The sequence below is a fragment of the Ursus americanus genome, chromosome 1, assembly GCF_024610735.1.
Source record: "Ursus americanus isolate L20-20 chromosome 1, mUrsAme1.1.p, whole genome shotgun sequence".
NCBI classification, from domain to species: domain Eukaryota; kingdom Metazoa; phylum Chordata; class Mammalia; order Carnivora; family Ursidae; genus Ursus; species Ursus americanus.
In genome coordinates, this window is record NC_142127.1 from 30,315,507 (window position 1) to 30,337,761 (window position 22,255).

General features: G+C 42.7%; 1 protein-coding gene across 1 annotated transcript in view; it reads left to right on the top strand.

The window, feature by feature from the left end:
- The first annotated feature begins 3,200 nt into the window (after nt 1-3,200).
- LYPD6B (LY6/PLAUR domain containing 6B) overlaps nt 3,201-22,255 on the top strand; it is a 208,766-nt gene continuing 189,711 nt past the window's right edge. Inside the window, exon 1 of the mRNA XM_045782175.2 lies at nt 3,201-3,282. The gene's annotated coding sequence lies outside the window, so the exon portion shown is untranslated. The remainder of the gene's footprint in view (nt 3,283-22,255) is intronic.

Consider the following 22,255-nt stretch of genomic DNA (forward strand, 5'->3'; position numbering starts at 1 on the left):
ACCTTGGTTAAGAAATCATACCTTGAAGTCTGCTCTCAGAAGAGAGGCTAAGCACTTAGAGCTGTGCCTGCCATAAGGTAGCAGTTCACTGAAGGCTGTTCCTTGTATGCCTCCCAGCTCCTACCATATACTAGAACTATCTTCATTTTACAGAAGAGTAAACTGGGGCATAGAGAGATTAACGTACCTTGTTGAGTGGTGGCTGGATTGGAACCCAAACCCATCTGATAACAAAGCTGGTGAACTTGAAATTCTGGGTCACTTTATAAAGTGATTTGCAGATTTGCCTACCTGCACTCATGGCTCTTTCTTTCTGTTGCTGCCCACTTCCCTACATCTCTCCCATATTCGTTATAATTAACTGAGCAGCTACTGTGTACCAGGAACTATCCTAGGCACTTTATATGTATTGTTTCATTGAAAAATCTGCTCAGAAAATGATGTACAGTATTGAGTGCCCACACTGAGTCCTATGTAAAGGTAGGGGGAAGAAAAGGTAAGTTACGTCCCAAGGCTCAGAATTTTTTTGGTTATTCTTTGGATACTTTCTCTTTCACTATATAATCAGAGAACTAGAGCTAGAGAAGAAACTGAAGATTTCCTAGTTCAAATATCATTTTCCTAGGGACTGGCAGAGGATAGTAACATGCACGGTCATTTGCAAAGATTAATTCATTCTAGATTCTTAAGAAGTCTATCAATGGTTTTGTCCTATTTTCAGCACTTTAATGTGTCATCAGCCATTAGCCGGCTCTCTTTGTGCTGCTAGTCTGAGCCGCATTAAAGGTAGTAAAGGAACCGTTTGTGGAGCGGGTGCTTTGAGCTGGCGCTGCGCTCCAGCACGTCCTGTGCATTATTCACGTGATCTCACAATGGGGTCATACCTTCCTGTTTCAGAAACCCCTTTCAAGCAAAGAACTTCCAGCAGAGGTCTTGTCTGATTTCATGCTTGCAGGTTTTCCAAGCGGGAGAAATGCACAATTAGACAATTAGGGAATGTGCCCAGGGCTATTCAGCAAGCCCTGGGTTGGGGGGGGGGAATGAGAGGGTGGAAGGGAGAGAGAGAGAGAGAGAATGAATGAATGCCAGGGCAGAACGTGTGCCTTCCTGATGATGATTCCCAGGCCAGTTTGGGTGGCATCCCTTACCAGACTGGCCCAGCCAAGATCACACATGGCGGGGGGGGGGGTGTTCCTGTCACAGGGGATCACGTGCTCCACTGAGTGAAACCATTACACGAGAAGGGCTGGGCCCACATTGTGTGGGTGAGAACTGGAGGGGCTCCGAAGCTCAGTCCCATGTGCTGGTGCAAGTGGCTGTCCCAATGGCAGGACCCTTCATAGCCCCACCCTGGGACTCCAGCCTCCCCGCCTACCCCACAGGGCGTACAGCCGCAGTAGGACACACCTAGGTGGGGCATTCTCTGTAACTTTTTACCAGGTTGGCCTTGCGCAGTGTGAAGCAACCAACCAGGCCCTACTACATCTTAAACACTCATCGGTGCCAGACTCACGGATGAAGCAGGATGGCGGGGGCGGGGGGTGTCCAGGCCCTAAGAATGTTGAGCCTATTGTTTGGGGTAGGGGTGGAGCAGACCACTTGGCCCTGACCTCACCTTAACAGACAGCCTCTAATTATGGCTTTGAGGTTTAATAGACAGCCATAGACGTGTACTGAAATAATTCTAAGTAGGAATGTTCTCCATGCAATTTTAAAGTTGCCAGTGTTTCCCGTAGCGCGCTTATAATGGATTTCTTTAACGAGTCTTGAGATGAACGTGTGAGTAGCAGCATCACACATCGTTGTGTGTGTGTATGTGTGTGTGAAGGCCATTCGTTTGCTCAATGGAAAAAATAGATCGTATTTATTTATTTATTTTACATAACCTCTATGCCAAACGTGGGGTTCAAACTCACAACCCCAAGATCAAGGGTTATATGTTCTACTGACTGAGCCAACCAGGGGCCCCACACCTTTCTTTTTGGAACTGTCAGGGCCTCAGTAAGTGTGAGTGGCTCAAATCACACTTGCCCTCTGAGAGGCCTGGAAAGACCACCCATTAGAGATCTCAGCACAGGACCAAACCCAAGCCCCATTTTTGTAGAAGTTCTATCCCCACTCAAGGCTTCCTGCCTACAGGACCCATCATCACCATGAATGCCCAAGGCTTAGCTCTGCTACTGGCTGTGGGATCCTGGGTCAGCCTTACAAACTCTCTGGGGTGTTTCCACAAGTGCAAGGCTGGCAGGACAGCATTATATTTCTGAGTACCCCCCCCCCCCCGTGACATCTTCAGAAGTTAAAGATTTGCTTGACGGCTTGACGTGCCCAAGGAGTGTAGACTTTCCACAAGCCAGCTGCCTGGCAGACAACGGGAGGGCAGGTAAGCGGTACAGAGAGGATGGTGGCTTGGAAGCCTGGCCTCTGGACTCGGGGTTCCTGCTGATAAAGGAGGAGAGACGCTGGGACGCTTCCGGCCTGTAGGGACCGGCAGAAGGCTGGACTCAAAGGACCGGGCCACGCCTCATTGTGCACCAAGTATTAACTGAGCACAGGTACTGTCCTGGATTTGTTCAAGGCTCTGGTTGGTTAACAGTGGACAGAGGAGGTTCTCCCCTCTTCGGGGGAGGATATCACTACCCGAAATGATTTTATTTATAGCTTAATGTTATTTTACAGAACGGATGGGGGTCATCTGAGCCCACTGCGGGCGAGGGGCGGATGGCTTAGTGTGCGATGGTCAGAAAAGGCCTGAGTTCTTCCAGTTCTGAACTAACGCACCCGCGGCCTTGGCCCAAGCATTTTCATCCCGAGGGTCTCAGTTCTGGGTTCTCAGTTTGTACATCCCACGAAGAAAGGGGTTGGCTTCGACTCTTCTCACTGACTTGGTCTCTTGGTGCGGTCAGGCTCACGCTCTGTGTTGCATTTCCTGCGCGCGCCAGGCTGGAAACAGGCCGGGCCGTGGGTCCCCGCCGCCTCCCAGGCACTGGGCGACCCGGCTGTCACCTAACATGCGGTCGCCCGGGTCTCCCTTCAGCCCGGCGGAGGATCCCTGAGGTTCTCCGAGGAGCCTGAGCCCCGGGCGGCTCGCTCCCGGGCGGGGCCCACCTGTCCCGGCCGGGTCCCCTCGCGGGCGCCCCAGGTGGCTCAGGCGGGGAGGAGCCGCGCCCCGCCCCGCCCCGCGCGGCCGCAGCCAACGCCGGCCCCCGGCGGGCGCGCTCGGAGCCGAGGCCGGGAGCCGGGCTGGGGCGCCGAGAGGCCCCGCGGGCGCGGGCGGCGCAGGTGAGCGGGGACGGCGCGGCCAGCTGGGGGCGGTGGTCGGCCGGGGCCGGAGGACCCCGCGCCGGGGACCGGCGGGACCGCGCGGCTGCGGCGGGCCGTGGAGGGCCGCGGTGCAGTGCAGAAGCCGCGCGGAGGCGAACTGCTGGGAGCATCGGGACGGGGCGGGGGCCGCGGAGCACCGTTTGCGTGGCGCGGGTGGGGAGAGGAGAGGCTGGGGAACGGGGCTGCGGGGGAGGGCGCGGAGCCGGGGCGGGGGTTCGGGCGGCCGAGGAGCCCAGAGGAGCTCCCGCCTCCCCCTCTGCGGCGCTGCACCGGGGCCCGCGTCCGTGCCGCCGCTCTACCCGGCTCCTTACTTTTGGTGGTGGTGGTGGTGGTGGTGAATAAACGACCTATGCGCACGGGTTCGTTAGCTCCGTGGCGCTTCCGAAGAGCCGAGTACGCTCGGCTGCTCTGACTCCAGGGGCCTGAGGTGGGAAGACTGCAGGTCTGTGTGCCCTGGGGCGCTGTGGAGATGAGGGTGGAGGTGGAGGGGTGCCTCCATCTCCCAGGACCCAGCGATCCGAGGGAGAAAGGGGAAAAAGGTCTAGAGTGCTGTTTAAATTCTAGTTGCTAGCTGTGTGACCTTGAGCAGCTTACTCAACTTCGCTGATCCTGTTTCCTCAAAAGCAAAATGGGTATTATAGTCATTAAAATGCCTTAAGTTATATGATATTCATAAAGTGCACAGCACAAAGCTTGGTGAAAGTTCTCTCCATCTTTTCCCTACGTGATAATGTAACACTTGATACCTCCCAGAGATCTCCACACATTTCTGAACAGAAGGGAGATCCAGGAGGCTCAGATTACCCTCCTGTAGGGGGAAACCCTAGTGATGGTGGTGGTGAGGTGTGTGTGGGGGTGTTCTGGGGGTGGCTTTTTTTTTTTTTTTTTTAATCACTCTGACTTGTTCACTCCTAGGCTGCTTTCAGGCTCTTTTACTTCCTGTTACCATCCTAGAGGCAGTAGATTGAGAGGTGCCAGGACACAGACCCTGCAGATAGAGGGGTGTTATCAGCCTGCTCTCATCATTATCCACTGTACTTGTCAGAATTCTTTTGAGTTGGGGGGCGTCTAGGTGGCTCAGTCGTTAAGCGTCTGCCTTCGGCCCAGGTCATGATCCTAGCGTTCTGGAATCGAGCCCGCATTGGACTCCCTGCTCAGAGGGAAGCCTGCTTCTCCCTCTTTCACTCCCCCTGCTTGTGTTCCCTCCCTCGCTATCTCTGTGTCAAAAAAATAAATACAATCTTTTTAAAAAAAATAATTCTTTTAAGTTGGTTGTTGGTCACTTGAAAATTGCCTGATGCAATATAGAAGTTGGGTCACGTAAATGAAAAAGGCTGAGGGCATAGCTACGTCCAGGGGCTCATATGAGGTTGCAGGGCTCATTCTCTCTCATGCATATGTTGGCTCTTTTCTCCTGTGTTGGCTGTTTTTTAATATGAAGTGATAAATAGCACTGGTGCCTTCCGGATTATCTGCTCTTTCAGGGAGTGGGGGTGGGTGGATGGGGGGGTAGTCTCTCACTTCTTCCAGCTCTTTTGTCCTTGTAGCAAATCTTACTGATATACTAGACCAAGGCTGGGCCAAGCCATCTCAGTGGCTAGGAAGTGGATTTCCGCGGTAGGAGTGAATACCCAGGTGCCACCAGTGCCTGGGGGATTGGTTCAGCTGCTGGAGACTGGGGAGGGGCAGTTACCAGTGAGAAGTCTGTGTTAGGGGCAGATAAAAATAGTACATGTCCATTGTACTATCTCTGCCTTTGCTCACCACCTCCTAAAGGAAGTCCATAGTAGAGTGTAGACAGCCTGGGTGCCATATTCAGTCTGTCAGTCATCAAGTCTTTATCCAAGGCATGGACAGCATCATTCATTGTTTTGTTGTTGATTCATTCAGTAGGACCAAATTGGAGTCACTTATGTTAAGCCCAAACTGAGACTTAATTACAGTATGCCCGGGCCTCTGCCAAGGGTGAAAATGCTTGCTTTGGAGAAGCTCACAGTCTGGTGGGAAAGGCAGATGTGCAGATAAGGCAGATGTGCCTGGGACTGTTACTGTCTGGGGATATAGTGAAGACTTCCCCAGGAGACTGTAGTTGAGAGATGGTAGGGCTGCTCTAGGAGAAAAAAAGTTGGAGATGGTAGGGCTGCTCTAGGAGAAAAAAGCCCGAGGGGCTTCCCAGGCCCTTGTGGTGGGGGTCAGTGCTTGCTGTTGTAAGTAACGTGATTTGGGTTACTTTACCGTCTCACGTAAGAAGTCTGCAGGTAGGTGGTTCACAGTCATCACGGCCCTCGGCTGGATTCGCTAGCTTTTCCCTTCTCTGCCACAGGTTGACTGCTGCTCGGTCATGGCTACGGGGGTAACGTCTACAGCAGAAGGGAGGGACGGTGTTTGTCTAGATAACAAAGGACAAAATTTCCCAGAAGTTCCTAGGTCATTGGCCAGAATGCCCACCCTAAATCAGTCCCTGGGAAAGGGGAAGAAGGGCTGGGATGGTGTTTTCTAGATAACAAAGGACCAAATTTCCCAGAAGTTCCTAGGTCATTGGCCAGAATGCCCCCCCTAAATCTGTCCCTGGGAAAGGGGAAGAAGGTGGGCTATGATTGTTTTGTGCACGCAGTCTTCTGGAGCTGAGAAAGGGCTCCGCTTCCGTGAGCACGTCGATGCCCCACATCTGAGCAAAGCTGGAGTTCTGTTAGCACGGGGGGAAGTGAGACTCCTATCCGGCTGTTAGGCGGGCAGGCAGTGGTGTTTCCCACCGGCAGTGACCGATGATGAAAGGCCTGGCCTGGGCGGGCAGTCAGGAGAGGCTCGGTACAGCAGAAGTACAGGTGTGGCTGAGGGGAGAGGGGAGCGAGGCTGGAGACGCAGGCAAAGACGGTGGTACTCACCGCAGAGTACCCTGTGTCCCACGCCGCTCTGGCTGTCACTAAGGAGCAGAAATCTTGGTCCCGTTCCTCAAAGAACTTACATTTACAATCTGGAAAAGGTTTCCTGAGGTTTTCATACTCCTGTTGGTAACAGCAACAGTGGCCTACTCTGTGGTGATGATTCTGTGGGGGTGGGTTGGGGTGGAGGAGTGGGGGGGGCATGTGTAGTTTGAAACAGCCTCACAGCTGGTTCTGCTCTGCGTCCCACCCCCCCCAGCCCCTCCCCTTCACCTTCTCCCGCGCCCCCTGCTGAGGACACTTACTTGTTCTAAATCATGGCTTTGAGTCAGTATTGTCCCCTATCTTCGAACTAACAGGCTGGAACTTGGTGAAAATGCAGTTAGTGGTGGATCCTGGGCAAGAAAACAGTTCTCCTGACAGTAAATGCAGTGGGTGCATAGTCTGTAGTTGTTTCAGTAGGAAACCAGCCTCTACGGCCTATTGCTTTTCAAGCATTTGGCCTGTTTTCATTCGAAGGATGAAGTGAGTGCTGCCTTTTGTCTCCATTTGATATGGCGGACCTTGGTGGACGTTTGGAGTCAGATTGGGCAGCAAGGGATGCATCCTCAGCATCTCGTTAGCACAGACGTTGGCAAAAAGACTTGGTCACTAATCCTGACAGGAAGGAGGGAGTGGAGAGCGGCATATTTTGTTGTTGGCATCCTCAGAGCTGCTATGGAATGGCCAGGATCATTGGAAAAACGTGAAGGAATGGGTAGGGGGAGATGCCTCGGGCAGTCATTGATTGACAGGTATTTAGAGAGCATCTACTGTGTGCCAGGCCCTGTTTCGGGTGCTGAGGATAAAAGAGCACACAAGAAAGAAAAATCTCTCTGCTCATGGCATGTACAGTCTACTGGAAGGAGACCTATGTATTTATGTTTTGTCTCGTATTTCAGGTGATGAGACGTACTATAAGAAAAACAAGTTATTGTCAGAGGGGAGGGTGGTGGAAGGGTGGGCAGAGTGGTGCAGTGGAGTGGAAGGTACAGGCTTCCAGTTATGAATGAATAAGCTACGGGGATGAAAGATACAACATAGGGAATATAGTCAATGGTATCGTAACAGCCTTGTATGGTGACAGCAGCCATATTTGTGGTGAGCGTAGTGTAACATAGACTTGAATCAGTATATTGTGTAGCTGAAACTAATGTTACATTGTGTGTCAAATATACTCAAAGTTTTAAAAAAGACTAAAAAAAATAGGGTAAGAAAAGAGTGCAGTAGTTGGAAACAAGCTGGCCATAGTGCTGGAAATTTTCAAGGCTTATTCTTTCTCTGGTTTCTAGCAGAGAAGTATGGCCTGAGCAGGCATGATGTTGGGGGGAAAAAGACATTCACTTGGAAGAAGAGGGTTACGTATTGAATAACTTGATTTTAAAAGATTTCTTTCATGCAGAATCTCTTTGTTTCTTTGTGATACTTCACATTGTTCCCAAACATTATTTACAACGACTTACAAAACATGGTACCAGGTGGTGAGAAATGAGTGAAGAAATATGAGCAGAGGGAAATAAGAGTCATTTCTTTCATCATTGGGTTCCAGAATTGTTTAGTTTTGGTATCAGGGAGAAGGAGGAAGTATGGTGATTAAAAATGTGATTCATGCTCAGGGTTCATTATTTAAAAGGTGAGAAAATAAATTTTTATGCCTCAGAAAGTTGTTACTTTTTTGGTGTGTTTTTTAAGAGCCAATTTTATTTGATAGGAAAAGTCATCTCTTTAGTAAGGACTTCTATGAAATTTATCTCCTGAGGTCAATGAAACTAATAGTTTCTTCTTTTTTTTTTTTTTTTAGGTCAATATAAAGTGCATCAAAGGTTAACAGAGATCAAAAGCCTAATTCTGGGTCAAATGATATAGTACAAAATAAATTGGTGAGAAGTTATGTTTGGACCCATAGTGGACTGGAAAAAAAATACAAATTCAAGTAAAAATTTATAGCTTTTAAATGTTATGCAGTGGTAATTTTGATTGCCTATTTCTATTGGGTTGTTTGTTTTCTTATTGTTGGGTTTTGAGAGTTCTTTACATAATCTGGATATAAGTTCTTTGTCAGAAATGTGTTTTGCAAGTAATTTCTCCTAGGCTGTGCCTTATATTTTTTCTTCTCTTAACAGTGTCTTTCTCAGGGCAAAAGTTTTTTTTTTTGTTTTGTTTTGTTTTGTTTTAGTTATAATAGATTTATTTGAACTTTATACATTAAAAATTATGTTATTAACTATAGCAATTTTACTTCCTCTTTTCTAATATTTATTGTTTTTTCTTTTTTTTTATAATTATATTTTTTATTATGTTAGTCACCATACAGTACATCCCTAGTTTTTGATGTAAATTTCCATGATTCATTACTTGCATATAACACCCAGTGCACCATGCAATACGTGCCCTCCTTACTACCCATCACCAGCCTGCCCCATTCCCCCACCTCCCCTCCCCTCTGAAGCCCTCAGTTTGTGTCCCAGAGTCCACAGTCTCTCATGGTTCATTCCCCCTTCTGTTTACCCCCCCTTCATTCTTCCCTTTCTTCCCCTACCGATCTTCCTACTTCTTATGTTCCATAAATGAGTGAAACCATATGATAATTGTCTTTCTCTGCTTGACTTATTTCGCTTAGCATTATCTCCTCTAGTGCCGTCCATGTTGCAGCAAATGTTGAGAAATCATTCTTTTTGATGGCTGAGTAATATTCCATTGTATATATGGACCTCATCTTCTTAATCCAGTCATCTGTTGAAGGGCATCTCGGCTCCTTCCACGATTTAGCTATTGTGGACAATGCTGCTATGAACATTGGGGTGCATATGGCCCTTCTCTTCACTACGTCCGTATCTTTGGGGTAAATACCCAGTAGTGCAATTGCTGGATCATAGGGTAGCTCAATTTTTAACTTTTTAAGGGACCTCCACACTGTTTTCCAGAGTGGCTGTACCAACTTACATTCCCACCAACAATGTAGGAGGGATCCCCTTTCTCCACATCCTCTCCAACAATTGTTGTTTCTTGCCTTGTCAATTTTTGCCATTCTAACTGGCGTAAGGTGGTATCTCAGTGTGGTTTTGATTTGAATTTCCCTGATGGCTAATGATTTTGAACATTTTTTCATGTGTCTGTTAGCCATTTGTATGTCTTCATTGGAAAAGTGTCTGTTCATATCTTCTGCCCATTTTTTGATTTATTTGTTTCTTGTGTATTGAGTTTGAGTTCTTTGTAGATCTTGGATACTAGTCTTTTATCTGTTGTGTCATTTGCAAATATCTTCTCCCATTCCGTGGGCTGCCTCTTAGTTTTTTTGACTGTTTCCTTGGCTGTGCAGAAGCTTTTTATCTTGATGAAGTCCCACAAGTTCACTTTATCTTTTGTTTCTCTTGCCTTTGGAGATGTGTCATGAAAAAGGTTGCTTTGGCCGATGTTGTAGAGGTTGCTGCCTATGTTCTCCTCTAGGATTTTGATGGATTCCTGTCTCACATCGAGGTCTTTCATCCATTTGGAGTTTATCTTTGTGTATGGTGTGAGAGAGTGGTCAAGTTTCATTCTTTTGCATGTAGCTGTCCAATTTTCCCAGCACTGTTTATTGAAGAGACCGTCCTTTTTCCACTGGATGTTTTTTCCTGCTTTGTCAAAGATTAGTTGCCCAAAGAGCCGAGGGTCCATTTCTGGGTTCTCTATTCTGTTCCATTGGTCTATGTGTCTGTTTTTGTGCCAGTACCATGCTGTCTTTGTGATCACAGCTTTGTAGTATAGCTCGAAATCTGGCAACGTGATGCCCCCAGCTTTGTTTTTCCTTTTCAACAATTCCTTGGTGATTTGGGGCCATTTCTGGTTCCCCACAAACTTAAGGGCTGTTTGTTCCAGTTCTTTGAAAAATGTCATTGGTATTGGGATGGCATTGAAAGTGTAGATTGCTCTGGATAGCATAGACATTTTAACTATATTAATTCTTCCGATCCATGAGCATAGAATATTTTTCCATCTTTTTGTGTCGTCTTCAATGTCTTTCAAGAGTGATTTGTAGTTTCTAGAATACAGATCCTTTACATCTCTGGTTAAGTTAATTCCTAGATAACGTATGATTTTTGGTGCTATTGTAAATGGAATGGATTCCCTAATTTCTCTTTCTTCAGTCTCATTTCTCATGTATGGAAATGCAACTGATTTCTGAGCATTGATATTGTATCCTTCCACATTACTGAATTGCTCTATAAGTTTGGGGGTGGATTCTTTTGGGTTTTCCATATACAGTATCATGTCATCTGGGAAGAGAGACAGTTTGACTTCTTCTTTGCCGATTTGGATACCTTTTATCCCTTTTTGTTGTCTGATTGCTGTTGTGAGGACTTCTAGTACTATGTTGAAAAATAATGGCGGGAGTGGGCATCCTTGTTGTGTTCCTGATCTTAAGGGAAAGGCTTCCAGCTTTTCCCCATTGAGAATGGTATTTGCTGTAGGCTTTTCATAGATAGTTTTATGAAATTGAGGAATGTACCCTCTATCCCTACACTCTGAAGGGTTTTAATCAGGAAAGGATGCTGTATTTTGTCAAATGCTTTTTCTGCATCTATTGAGAGGATCATATGGTTCCTGAGTCTTTTCTTGTTGATATGATGTATCACACTGATTGATTTGCGAATGTTGAACCATCCTTGCATCCCAGGAATGAATCCCACTTGGTCTTGATGGATAATCCTTTTAATGTACTTTTGGATCCTGTTAGCTAGGATCTTGTTGAGAATTTTGGCATCCATATTCATCAGGGATATCGGTCTGTAGTTCTCCTTTTTGATGGGTCTTTGCCTGGTTTGGGGATCAAGGTAATACTGGCCTCATACAATGAGTTTGGTAGTTTTCCTTCTGTTTCTATTTTTTGAAACAGCTTCAGGACAATAGGTATTATTTCTTCTTTTAATGTTTGGTAGAATTCCCCAGGGAATCTGTCAGGCCCTGGATTCTTGTTTTTTGGGAGGTTTTTGATCACTGCTTCAGTTTCTTCATAATTAATCAGTCTGTTTAAAAAATCAATTTCTTCCTGTTTTAGTCTTGGTAGTTTATAGGTTTCCAGGAAGGCATCCATTTCTTCCAGGTTGTTTAATTTATTGGCATAAAGCTGTTGATAAAAGTTTCCAATGATCCTTCCTATTTCATTGGTGTTGGTTGTGACCACTCCCTTTTCATTGATAATTTTATTAATTTGGGTCCTTTCTCTATTCTTTTGACTAAGTCTTGACAGGGCAAAAGTTTTTACCTTTGATAGACCAGTTTATCGGTTTTTATTGTGAATCAGATCTTTGTTATCATATCTAAGAATTCTTTGCCTAACCAAATATTCTGAAAATTTTCTGTGTTTTCTTCTAGAACTTTCATGGCTTTATGTTTTATACTTAGGTCTGTGATCCATTTTGGGTTAAGTTTTGTATGAGGCATAAGGTATGAGTCATAAGGTATGAGTCAGGGGATTTTTTTTCCCCTAAGTGAAAGTCCAGTTGTTCAAGCATCGTTTATTGAAGGGACTGTGTTTCCCTCTTGAATTGTCTAGGCATTTTTGTCGAATATCAGTTGGTCATAACTATAAGTGTTTATTTCTGGACTCTCAATTTTATTCCATCGATCTCTGTGACTATTTTGTACTAACACTACCTCTGTCTTGATTACTGTGACTTTATAGTAAGTTTGGAAAACAGATTGGGTAAGTCTTCCAACTTTATTTTTATCCAGAATTGTTATGGCTCTTTAAGTTCCTTTGCCTTTCCATAGAAACTGTGGAATCAGCTCGTCAATATCTACAAAAAATCCTGCTGGGATTTTGAATGGGATCGCTTGGAATCTATAGATTAATTTGGGAAGAATTGACATCTTTACAATATAGAGTCTTTCAGTCCATGAAGACGATATATCTTATCTATTTATTTGTCTCTTTTGATTTTTCTATCACCATTCTGTGGTTTTTAGGGTATAGATCTTGCATGTGTTTTGTTAGAGTTATACTCAAGTATCTCACTTGGGGGATTGCTATTGTTGTTAGTATATAGAATTGTAATTTTTAAAAAAGATTTATGTATTTATTTGAAAGAGAGAGTGAGAAAGAGGGCGAGTGGGGGAAGGGGCAGAGGGGAGAGGGGGAGAGAGAGAATCTCAAGCAGAGTGTGGAGCCCAGTGTGGGGCTTGATCCCACAACTCTGAGATCATGACCTGAGCTGAAATCAGGAGTCAGATGCTCAACTGACTGAGCCACCCAGGTGCCCCTGTAATTGGTTTTTATATATTGACATTATATTCTGTTACCTTGCTAAAGTCACTTATTCTAGAGGGTTTATTTTAAGATTCTTTGGGATTTTCTACACAATCATGTCATCTGTGAATAAAGACAGTGTTATGTCTTCCTTCCTAAATCTGGATGCATTTTATTTTATTTTATTTTATTTTATTTTATTTTATTTTATTTTATTTTATTATTTACCTTGTTGCACTGGCTAAGAATTCCAGTACAATGTTGAATAGGAGTGGTGAGAGAGAGCATCCTTGCCTTGTTTCTTGTCATCGGGGAGAAATGATCAATTTTTCACTATTAAGTATGATGTTAACTGAGAATAGATGCCCTATAATTTCCCTTGTATTCTAAGTTTACTGAGAGTTTTTATTATGGATGGATTTTGAATTTTATTGAATGCTTCTCATCATCTATTGACAAAATCATGTGATTTTTTTTCTTCATATTTAATATGGTGAATTATACTGATTGATTTTCTCACATTGAACCAGCCTTGTATTCCTGGGATAACTTCACTTGGTTGTGATGTGTTTTTGGAAGAGGCTGTGCAGGACTGGTATTATCTCTTAATTTAGTGTTTGGTAGACTTCATTAATGAAACCATATGGGTCTAGAGTTTTCTTTGATTGAAGGCTTTTAACTACAAATTTAATAGTTACAGGTACACTTCAGGTTGCCTATTTCTTGATAAGTTTGGGTAGTTTATATTTTTTAAGAAATTGTTCTACTTCACCTAAGTTGTCGAATATATGGAGATAGAATTGTTTGTGGTGTTCTCATATCATCCACTTAATGTCCATGGAATCTATAGTGATTTTCTCCTTTCATACCTGGTACTGGTAATTTGTGTCTTCAGTTTTTTTTCTTAGTCTGTCTAGAAGGTTATTAATTTTATTGATCTTTTTCAAAGATCCAGATTTTGGTTTCATTAATTTTGTCTGTTTTTCTGCTTTCAATTTTATTGCTTTCTGCTCTTTATTACTTCCTTCTTCTTCGGGTTTAGTTTATTTTTGTTGTTGTTGTTTTCTTAAGGGATAGCTTATATTACTGATCTGAGATTTTTCTCCTGTTTTAATAATAAGCATTTAGTGCTATAGATTTCCCTCTACCCCTTGCTTTAGCTGCATTACACAATTTTGTTATGTGTATTTTAATTTTCATTTATTTAAAATTAAAATATTTAAGAATATCCATTGAGAATTCCTCTTAATCCACATGTTATTTGAATGTATGTCATTTGATTTTTAACTATTTGGAAATTTTCCAGAAGTCTTACTGTAACTGATTTCTAGTTTAATTCTGTTATTGTCTCACAATATAATTTGCATGATTTTTATTCTTTTAAATGTGTTCATCTTTGTTTTATGGCCCAGAATATGGTCTGTTTTGGTGAGTGTTCAATGTATACTTGAAAAGAATGTGTATTCTGTTATTGTTGGATAGAATGTTCTGGAAATGTTAGGTCTTCTGTGTCCTGATTTTCTGTCCATTGTTTTATCAATAACAGAGAGACATGTTGGAGTCTTCAACTACAATTGTGGATTTTTCTATTTCTCCTTTTCATTCTGTCACTTTTTGCTTCATGTATTTTGATCATCTGTTCTTAGGTGCATACACATTCAGATTGTTATGTCCCCTTGGAGAACTGATCCTTTTATTATTATATACTATTCCTCTTTATCGTTGTTAGTATTCCTTGTTCTGGGTTCTGCTGCTCTGGGTGTTAATAATAGAGCTACTCCAGCTTTCTTTCGGTTAGTGTTTGTTTCCTATATCTTTTACTTTTCTTTTACTTTTAGCCTGTCTATGTATATTTAAAGCAGGTTTCTTGTAGACTTCAGAATCGTACTTTTTTAACCTATCTGACAATATCTATCTTTTAATTGGTGTGTTAGACCATTCACATTTACTATGCTGTTAAACCTAATCAAAATCTACCACTTTGCTAGCTGTGTTCTTTCTTTCTTTATTTTTCCTATTGAGTCCTTTTTATGATTCCCTTTTATCTCCGCTATGGAGACATATATACCTTTAATTGATCAGAATCTACTTTTAAATAATATTATACTGTTTCCCATGTAGTGCGAGGACTTTAACAGTAGGATATTTCTAATCCTTCTCTTCTATCCTTTGTACTTATTGTTACCATCATTTTTCTTTTACTTATGTTGTAAACACAACATTACTGTTATTTTTGCTTTATACCAGGGGTTAGCAAACTTTTTCTCTAAAGGACTAGAAAGTAAATATTTTTGGCTTTGAGGCCACATTTGGTCTCTGCTGCATATTTTCTTCTTTTCTTAAACACTTAAAGAATGCAATATAAAACACTTAGAATATAATATGAAAGTTATTCTTAGCTCATAGGTCATACTAAAAGAGACTACGGGCTGGATTTGGTTTGTAAACCAGTTTGCTGACTCCTGCTTTGGACATTCAGTTATCTTTTCTAGAAATTAAAAATAAGAAAAAGACAAGCTGTTTTTGACTTTCATTTATTCCATCTCCAGCACTCTTCGTGTCTTTGTGTAGGATCCAAGTTTCCGACATTCTGTTCCTTCTGCCTGAGAAACTTCATGTAGCATTTCTTGTAGTGTAGGTGTCCTGGTCATGAATTCTCTCAGTTTTTGTCTCTGCCAGTCCTTTTTCCTTCTTTTGTTTTTGAAAGATATTTTCACAGGGTCTAGAACTTTGGGTAGACAGTTTATTTTTTCTCTCACACCTTAAAGGTATTGCTTCATTGACTTCTTACTGCATGCTACTGACAGGATGTCTTCTATAATCCTTAAATTGTTCTTGTATATTTAATGTTTTATTTTTCTACAACTGCTTTCAAGATTCTTTTTGTCTTTGGTTTCAGCTGTTTTAGTATTCTATACCTCTGTGTGCGTGTGCGTATGTGTGCATGTGTGTGTGTGCGTGCGTGTGCGTGTGCGTGCATGTGTGTGCGTGCGTGTGTGTGCATGTGTGTGCGCGCGCGTGTGTGCGCATGTGCGTGTGCGTGTGCATGTGTGCGTGCGTGTGCGTGTGTGCATGTGCGTGTGTGCGTGTGCACACATGCACACGTATGCCCATTCTTGGTATTCATTCTGCGTGGTGTTCTTGAGCTTCTTGGGTCTGTGGTTTGGTGTCTGTCGTTAATTTTAGAAAATTCTCAACAATTATTTCTTCAAATATTTCTTCTACTCCATTTTCTTTTCGCCTTCTGAAATTTGATTCCGTCTAGGTTAGAAATTTTGATTTGTCTACGGCCGTGGAACACTTCGTTTTGTTTCATTCTTGTGGTTGCTTCTTGTTTTAGTGTGGGTAATTCTGTTGACCTATTTTTTAGTTCACTGACTCTTTCCTTGACTGTGTCAAGTCTGTTGAATGCTGTCTTCAGTTCTGTGACTGTGTTTAGCCTTTCAAGTTTTTTCATTTTATTCTCCCTTACGGTTCCTATCTTTCTGTTAAAATTAGACATTTAATCTTTCATGTTGTCCACTCTTTCTTTTAGGGTCTTTTACAATTAATTATGGTTATTTAAAATTTAGCGTCTGATAGCTTCAACATCTGAGTTATATCTGAGTTTGGTTCAGCTCATTGGCATCTCTTGGCAATGTTGTTTCTTTCTTGCTTTTTGTATGCTCTGTATGTTTTGTTGAGAACTGGACATCTTGTGTAGGACATGAGAGACAGATAAATAGTATTTATGTCTAGAAATGGGAGTGCCTTTCTATTTCTGCTAGACCTTTAGTGTGGGCAGTTGATCACTCTAGTCAGGATTTGAACTGGATTGGAGGTTTGTTGTTGGTATGGTTATTCTCAGTGCCCTACACACTTCAAATTCCTCTTATGATACTTGGAGTGTAGAGTTGGGGCTGGTTGGCCGGAGGGCTTTTCCTAATGTCTGTCTCAGTGTCAGCCGTAGGTCTTCCTTTTGTGCTGTGCCTCAGAGTGGTCTGGCTCCCTGCTCTGTCAACTTTCCCAGCAGTATTCTGTTGTTGTTTGTTAACTGCTGCCCATTAGCCAACGTCCAGGTGCATGTGCCACAGGTAAGCAAGTGCCTGTCTTCTCTCTTCCTGTAGGTGTCTGGTTCTCCTTCGATTTAGGGCTAGTTTCCCTGTGACCTTAGCTTTCCAGTGGATTCAAGAAGGTTCTGGACTTGCCATTTATCTGGCTTTTTATTCGTTGTAAGCAGGGGAATGATGCTCTTTTCAGCTGTCTACACCCTGTGCAGAAATTAAAAGCCTTGCTATGATGTTTTCTAACTCTTTTTATGATCTTCATGTAAATCCTTGGTCTGTTTCCCTTTCCTCTGTGCTTTATAAAATGTCATTTATGCATTTTATACCTATAACTCAGTGGTTCTCAACTCTGGTCTGAAGAACATTAAACAAAACACAAATTTTGGGCCCCAGTGGTTTAATTGATATATGTTGGGATCCAAGCATGGGTGTCTTTTAAATGGTCCCCAGGTAATTCTGATGTGCATGTAGGCTGAAACTCTGGTCTAAGTATCCCTTACAACTTTTCCTTTCACAAAGGTGCTTTTCCCGGCATAAATGACCAAATAAAATTTCAGGCTGTATACATTTGCCCTTGTGACTCCATCGAATTATTTTCTCCTAATTGTGCCTTCAGTGATAGTTCATTGTCTGTGATCTAGACTGATCGCCTCATAGAATGCGGAGGAAACAGAGCTCTTCTCATTTAACTTTCTACTTAAATGAGTATCCTCCATGACAGTCTATAGCTTTGGCTCTGCTTGAAGTCTTGCAGGGGCTGGAAACTCTCTGCCATTTAAAACAGTAAACCTCTGTGTGAGATAGTTTTACTTGTTAGAGGTGTTTTTCTTCTACCAAATTGAAATAAATCCTTCTATAATCTCCCAAATAATTTTCCTGATTCACAGCCTTGCAAACTGTTTTGAAAAAAATCTGTTTGCATGACCTGGTACGTGTTCACATGTGCACGCACACACACACACTCATACAACAGGCATTTTATGAAACAGCATTTACTGTAAGTCTTGTACCTCTAAATTGATTTCATGACCCACCAATGGGCTGTTTCTTGCAGTTTGGAAAATGCTTCTGCAGCCCATCTTTCACTAGACAAGCTCTCACTCCAAAGGTTTCAGGACAGCTGTCCTGGTACCCCCGCTTTGCTGTGCCTGGTGTGACCCTGCTTCCTCCAGCCGTGTTTCAGCGTCCCCCCTGCTCTGGCCAGTGTCGCGCACTAGTTGGGCTGCACTGTGTGGTGTCCTCTGCAAATCGGTGGCTGAGTTCAGAGACCAGGGCTCTTCCGGGTGGCAGATCTGTTCAGAGTAGAGGAAGGGAGGGTTCCTTGTCTTTTTCTAGACACTATTTCTGGTCATGTGGCCCAAATTCAGTGGGATGTGAACTGCAGCCATCTCTTGAGGAACACTGTTGATGGCTTTGTAATTGTTCTGTGTCCTCCCACTTTTTCCACATCAGTAACACATTATCCTAATTAGCTATGCGTGCGTCTTTATTTTCTGAAAGACTGTAAACTCCTTAGTTGTCAAGAAGAGTACTTCATTCTTTCTGTCTGTGGCAATCAGACCAACAAAATTAATTTGTTGAAATAAATTTAGAAAACTATATTCCCAGTCAAGAAACGTTGGCCTTTCAGCACTATTGCTTCGCCGACAGTTGTGCTATCAAGCTTATCTGCTTACCAACTCAGGGCTTGAGAGCCGCGTATTCACTCTGGGAAACAGATAAACGGGGTAATGTAGGTGAACTTGTCACCTTAGTCCTCACGCACAAGACACTGCGGCAGGTGCTCCGTGAGATGCCTGACGTTTTACAGCTTACAGCCTGACTGGGGACATGTGACATGCAAGGTGGGTGTCGGTGAGTACTGTGGTGGGTAAGTGCTCTTAGAGGTCACGGAGGAAAGGAAGGACACACGGATGGTCAGGAAAGACTTGATTTGGGCCTCGAAGCATCAGACACGTGGAGTGGAAGGTGTTTGGGGTGGGGGGTTGGGAGGGAGAAGTAAGCCATGTTAGCAGTCCCCCGAGCTCTACAAAATCTCTGCTGTCTCCGGAAGTGACTTGGATCGATAGGGGCTGAGAGAAACTGCAGGTAAGATATAGAAGAAGATCTAATTTAAATTATTTCTATAGCAAGGATTGACATCCACAGAAAGTAATAGGCACAGCTCCCCTTCTCCCCAGCCCCCATCTCAGCCTTCAGAGGCTCTGACTCTGACCCATGTAGTTTTTATTTCTGGAAGCTACTTCTTGGCATAGCAAGGTTCAGCTTCCCAGAGGCCCTTTCAGGGCTGGTGGCTTTAGCAGTGCCACTTTGTGACTTCCGTCAAGTTTTAGAGCCACTGTCCATAGCTGCTGACCTAACTTTTTCTCTACTTTCTCTTCTCCGAGGACTCTTACACAGATGTAGTATTAAGAAATGTACATTCTCGGGGCCCCTGGGTGGCTCAGTCAGTTAAACATCTGCCTTCAGCTCTGGTCATGATCACAAGGTCGGGGGATCGAGCCCCCCATGGGGCTCCTTGCTCAGAGGGGAGCCTGCTTCTCCCTCTCCCTCTGCCTGCTACCCACCCTGCTTGTGCTCTCTTTATGTCAAATAAATAAATTAAATTAAAAAAAAAAAGAAATGTATTCTCTACCACTCTTCAAGATTGACTTCATGTATGATACCATCTTCTGAGTGTCCTTGTTTGGAGTGAAATGGCAACACCATCAAAATGTTGGATAAAAGCCAGATATTGCATCATTGGTGTCTTCCTGGAAACATTCATTTGGGACTATTTTACTGTGGTGAAAAATTATGAAAAAGGCACCATGTGCATGTGTGACTTATCCTCTAGCAAGGGGTGGGGACTACAGTTCTTAAGCAATAACAGTAGGAGAACAGAAGTGAGGGCTGTGAGTCCGCGCCTGCTGTGCCGCTGTACGGGGTAGGTGTTCGTAGTACCAAGACACAGTACATTATGCACGTCTCTTAGAATCCAGGGCTGGAATGGTAGTTTATCTCCTGGGAAGACCTGAGAAATCAAACAGTAGAGGTCTAGATAATTCTTCATATTTCTCTTTTTGCCTTGGCAGCCAGGAAGCCCAGAGCAAAATGTAAAAATACTCAACTATGTGATAACTTTATTTCACGTTCTAAGTACAGAGATTTCCTGTCTTAAATGATATGATTCCACCTTTTTCAAAAGAGTAACTCTTGCTTTTTTCTTATTACCAGGGTGATACATGTTCATTATAGAAAATGTGGAAAATAATAGATTGTCCCACCAATCAAATGCTTTCCCACCACACAGAGATAGTCACTGTTTGAACCATTCTCGTTTGTTCTAAGCACGTATGTCTATATATGTGTGTGTGTATATATATTTACAAAAATGAAACAATACGTTTCACACTATATTGAAACTCTTTTTTTAGCTTAACCTTTATAATCATTTTCCGTGTCATCATATTTCCTGTACAACATTATTTTTAATGGCTAGTGTACTTCATCATGAGGCTGTATCTTGCACATTCAGCTTGCACTCAGCTTTTTGCTATTATAAACAACTCTGTTATGTACATTCTTGTAGCTAAATCTCTGAGCAGATCCACAATTATTGCCTTAGAATAGAATTTCTAGAAGTGACATAGTTACTTAAAATAATTAAGTAGTATTTTTAAGACTCCAGATTTATTTTTTTGTGTTGCCTCCAGGAAACATGAACTGATCTGTTTTATCACCTAAAGTTTTGAGGGTGCCTCTTCCCCCAGCCTCCTCCAGTACTAGGATCATTATTTGTTAAAATCTGTATTAGGGAGCAGAATGACTGGCTTTTGTGGAGGATTTATGAGGACCCCATGAAGCAACTATGAATCTGGACAAAATGAACAAAAATAGCCCCCCTCCCCTTTTTTTAAAAAAGATTTTATTCATTTGAGAGATTTTATTCATTCAACATGGGTTGGGGGAGGGGCAAAGAGAGAGGGAGAAGCAGACTCCCTGCTGAGCGGGCAGCCCGATCCCAGCTCAATACCAAGACCCTGAGATCATGACCTGTGCCGAAGTGAGACGCTTAACCAAGTGAACCACCCAGACACCGCCGAAATAGCCTTGTCGCCACTTTGGTAATCTATCAAAAGCATATAACAATCTGAGAAGTATTTGTTCTTGAGCAACTGCTGAACTTTGCGTAAGAAAAGTAGGAGTCTGTACATTCTTGCCTGGGGCTGCCCTCGTCTCTTCACCACTCCCAGCTCAGCGGGCTCAGAGGTGTTGGCTCAGCAAGGGAGGCCATGTGAACCAGGCCCTGTGCTGCCAAGATCAAAGGGACCCCCTCAGTTTGCAGTGATGGGCCATGTCTGCACCTTCAGGGTATTTCCAATATTCTGATCTTATAAACTACATTGCAGATAATCTTTATAACTAAAGTAGTGACATTAGTAATTATTTACAGAGGATACGTTCTTAGGATTTGAATTATGGGATCAAATTTGATACCTGTTTTCAAAACTGTCTTCCAAGATGTTTTACCAGTGAACATTTTCACCAGCAGTATACAAGTATCTCATCATAATTGTTATTGTAAAATTGAGATAAACAGGCCATAACATGTATACTTTTATATGCAATTCAGTGGTTTTTAGTATATTCACTAAGTTGTGAATTATCATCATTATGTAATACAAAATGTTTTCAAAACTTTGCAAAGAAATCTCATACCTATTAGCAATCATTCCCTGTTGCCTTCTTCTCTTGGCCCTCAGCAGCCATTAATTTACTTTCTGTTTCCATGGGTTTGCCTATTCTGGACATTTCATATAAATGGAATCATTCAGTATGTGACCTTTTGTGTCTAGCTTCTTTTACTTAACATAATGTTTTCAAGATTTTAAGGTTAATGTTTTTAAGGTTATAGCATAAATCAGTCCTTCATTCTTCTTTATTGGTGAAAAGTATTCTATAGTAAGGATAGACCATGTTCTGTGTATCTGTTCAACTTCATGGAGGTTTGGGTAGTTGACATTTTTTTGGACTATTGTGAGTAATGCTTCTGTGAACAATCACGTACAAGTTTTTGTGTGGACATGCGTTTTCAGGTCTCTTAGGTATATACCTAGGTGTGCATTTGCTGGATCATCGTGGTTATTCTGTTTAATTTTTTGAGGATCTGCCAAACTGTTTTCAAAGCTGCTGTACCATTTATATTCCCACCAGCAATGTTGTGAAGGGTCCAATTTCTCCGCATCCTCACCAACACTTTATTATCTGTCTTTGTGCTTATGGCCCTCTTCAGGAAGTGGTATCTCTTTGTGGTTCCAATTTGCATTTTCCTAATAACTTATGATGTCAAGCATCTTTCATGTGCTTATTGGCCATTTGTCTATCTTCTTTGGAGAAATGTTTACTCAGATCCTTTGCCAATTTTAAATCAGGTTATTTGTCTTTTTATTGAAGAGTTGTAAGAATTCTTTATATATTTTAGGTACTAGACCCTTATCAGATATATGATGTGCAAATATTTTCTCTCATTCTGTAGGTTGTCTTTTCATTCCCTTGAGAGTATCCTTTGAAATACAGAAGTTTTAATTTTGATAACATCCTATTTATTTATTTTCTTTTTTCACTTGTGCTTGTGGTGTCATATCTAAGAAACCATTGCCTAATCCCAAGTTACAAAGGTTTACACCTATATTTTCTTCTAAGAGTCTTATAGTTTTAGCTCTTCCATTTAGATCTTTGATCCATTTTGAGTT